The following is a 3779-nucleotide window of genomic DNA, read 5'->3' as shown; positions in this document are numbered from 1 at the left end:
AGTAGAGGATGTCGTCCAACAACCAAAAATTATGGTTGCGTGTTGCCAACTGTTTCTACTCATCACTAGAGAGGTGTGGCGGTGGCACCCCATTAGCCAAGTAGAAGTCCATGTTCTCCAACTAGTAATTGGGGTCATTGGGTACAATAGAGGTGGTGGCAACATGGAGGAGTCAGGAAGGTCATTTGGGACCTCCACCCCCCCTTCACCGAATTCGAGTGGAGAGAGGTAATCCAGAATGGTGTGTTGTGCGTTAGGTCGGTGAATGATGTCAAACTCGAATTTCTGAAGTAGTAGTGCCCCTCGGGCCATTTTACCGGTCAATGAGCTCTTAGCTGATGTAGAGCAACGTGGCATGGTCCACATGAAACATGAATCTTCGGCCAAGCAAGTAGTGTGGGAACTTGGTTACGCTAAAAATAAGACCCAGGGCTTCATGTTTCATTGTTGAGTAGTTGCGTTCGGTCGAGGAAAGACATCGTCTTCCGTAGAATATTGGTCTGAACCAACATGGTTCATACAGTTGCAACAACATGTTGCCGATCACAATATTCGCGGCATCCACGAATACATGGAACGGCTCATCCCAACATGGTGGTTGCACTATAGGCGGCACGGGAAAGGAGTATTTTGAGGGTGTTAAATGCCTCTTGTTTGGTTATAGTCCAATGAAACAACGTACGGTGGACAACTGCATGGAGACGGCTCGCAAAATCGGCAAGGTAGCGCAAGACCCTACTGTGCCAACGCACCTGTCCAAGGAATCACATGAGACTCTTGGCGTTGATCAAAGGTGGGAATGCAAGGATTTCCTAGACTTTACTTGGGTCGATTGTGATGCCCCGTTTATTGATGATATGCCCAAGCAACACGTCGTTGGATACCACAAACACACACTTCAAGGGGTTAAGACAGAGCCGATTGTTATGACAATGTTGGAGGCATTTATCGAGATGTGCAAGGTGCTCGCCTTGGGAACCTAAGACCGCGAAGTCGTCTAGGCATACCTGCATAAACCCGGGTATGTATTCCTCGAAGATCTCCATTATAATACGTTGAAACATCGCGGGATTAGTCTTGAGCCCAAACATCATGACCATGGAGACATACACTCCCCAATCTGTGACAAAGGCTATTTTTTCTTTGTCCCAAACATCATGACCGATGATGTTTATCCTGGACTAGGATCTTAATGCATCCAACCAACGAACATTAATGCATCCATAAGATAAAACCTTCAACTACACAACACGATAAGTACACAAATCTTCCAATTATATTAGATCACATGCACCTCCAAAACTATATAATCCGAACTCCTTATATAGGTGGTTGGTTCTGATACAAAACGGTGTCTATCTGAACCGGTACATCCTTTCGGATCCGACACCCCTTCACATAATATCTCTTCATATCTACTAATATTCCTAATTATCCGGTATCCGAATTCATATTCTTTCCGGATTGGCTTTCGGATCTCCCATCCTTCGGTTCTACTTCTCTGGGCAACACTTGGCATGCCCGTGGGATAGTGCCTTGCACGTCGAACCCACATGCCCTTAGCTATCCTCAAATATATCCAAAATGTTTGGTTGTCTGTCCTCTATCTCATCTTGCTGGGTTTCCAACCTTCCTCCAACATATTGTTGTGATTGACTCTCCTCGAGCAATTGTTCTTCCTCTGTTGCTCGTGGCGGTTCCTCCTCTTCGTTCCTTCTTTTTGAAGTGGCTCTTGCTCCACCGGTTGCTCCGCCCATTTCTCTGGTTGTTCCTCCTTTGTGAGTATCAGTTCCAGCCCAACTACCGGTTGCTCCTTATCGCTAATATTTATTTGCTCCTGTTGGTTGTCCACCATCTGCTGCTTTGCCAGTTGAGCTCTGTCCTGCTCGTAAAATTCCAATTCTAATGACAATTGTAGTTGATCATCCTCAAACTCTTCCAACACTTTTCGTGTTTTGGCAGTTTGAACTTGAGCCATAGCATAAAAATCCTCTGATCATTCCTCACGTATTGTGATGATACTTTCTCCATGTCCATTTTGTAAAAGTGATCTTCGGTCTTTGCCCCGTTCTTTGCATCGGCACAAAATACTTGCAGTTCTGTTACTTGCTATGACCATTCCTTCCATATCACCATCTGATGCTTTGCCAGGTGAGCTCTGTCCTGCTCGTAAAATTCCAGTTCTAATGACAATTGTAGTTGATCATCCTCAAACTCTTCCAACACTTTTCGTGTTTCGGCGGTTTGAACTTGAGCCATAGCATAAAAATCCTCTGATCATTCCTCACGTATTGTGATGATGCTTTCTCCATGTCCATTTTGTAAAAGTGATCTCCAGTCTTTGCCCCATTCTTTGCATGGCACAGAATACTTGCAGTTCTGTTACTTACTCTGACCATTCCTTCCATATCATAGCAGAACGTTCCTTGAGTCTTTCCCTCATTCGTTTCCGTCGGTTCTCTACAATCATCCGAATTCTTTCTATCCCCATCTCAGTCTTCTCTTCCGTTGCCTGCTTCTCCTACTTCAACTGCTTAATCGTCTTTGCCGTTGTTGTTGTTTGGACCTCATATGCCGCCAACTGAGTTTGATAAGTGGTCTGTACTTTTGTCAACACTTCTCTAGATCTTCCCAGCATCCGGTCGTGGTCCTCCAACAACTTAGCCTTCTTCATCTCCTCCTCTTGTTTCATATTCACCTTTGTTTCCTCAAGATTAGTTCCTGCAACATCAACGATTCAACCTTCTCCTTCACTTCTACTCGTGCCTCCTTGAGCCTCTCCCGTTGCCACTCGTACTCCATTTCCAGCTCCTTGTGATCTCGATAGAGTTTCTCAAAATCAACTTGCTTGTCCTTCAGGCGTCGGTTATTCTATGCACGCAACCTATCATCCTGTTCCTTTTGTTGCTGGAGCTCCTCCTTCAGCCTTTCGATTTTCGTTTCTGCCATTCTTTTTAGTTTTTCTTTTTCTTTATGAATTGCCTCTTTCTCTTCCTTCAGCTGTTCCACACTTCTTTAGACCCAACGAAGTCCTTCCTCCATCTTCTGTTTCTCTTCTTCGGCTACTTGCTACAACTATTTTTCTTTCTCAATCATGGTTGCTTGCGCGACTATGTCTTCTTTTAAGCTTTCTACCTCTTCATCCCCTTGCTCTGCATGTCTGGTTGGGTTTTATTTTTCCAATTCATTCTATGCAATGGGTTATTCTCTCTGATCCTTCTGTTATTGCGTCCGATACAACCATTTCCGGTTTTTGAACCCGGCTCTTTGGTTCTGGCATTGTTGTCCTGGCTTGGCCTTCGTTAATTCCTTAGCCATGTGGTCCGACCTAGCTTTCGCCGCTCCATTCATTCCTTGGTTGTCCTTATGTTTGGGTATGACACCCCATTCCTTTTACTTCATCGTCATTCATGATACCGCTAGGGTGACTTGACCCCCCAACTATTCTACTAACTGTTGGCATGTTCCAAATTGTGTGATTGTCGTGAACTCATGTGCGGCATCTGGAATATCTGAGTATGACCCCCTGGTTTTTTCTAGTAGGTGATATTGTTGCCCTTTAAACACGTTCTCCTTGTCACTTTGGCTTAGTGACCAACTCCTCATGATGTCAGCTGATTGGCTAGTTTCCGCATTCTTTGGTTGTTTTAATTGTTCTGTGTTACCTGGTTGTGCCTGCTTCTCTTGTTCCTTTTTTGGTTGGAACGACATTTCTGCTACGGAACTCATCTTTTGCATTCTTTTTACTGGCCTTTGCTCCACCGTTGCTTCTGTGACAA

Source organism: Azolla caroliniana, unplaced genomic scaffold (assembly GCF_043228905.1).
Source record: "Azolla caroliniana isolate FFs.n. ecotype wild unplaced genomic scaffold, voAzoCaro1.0.p SCAF_15, whole genome shotgun sequence".
Classification (NCBI taxonomy): Eukaryota; Viridiplantae; Streptophyta; class Polypodiopsida; order Salviniales; family Salviniaceae; genus Azolla; species Azolla caroliniana.
This window is presented reverse-complemented; position numbering follows the sequence as displayed.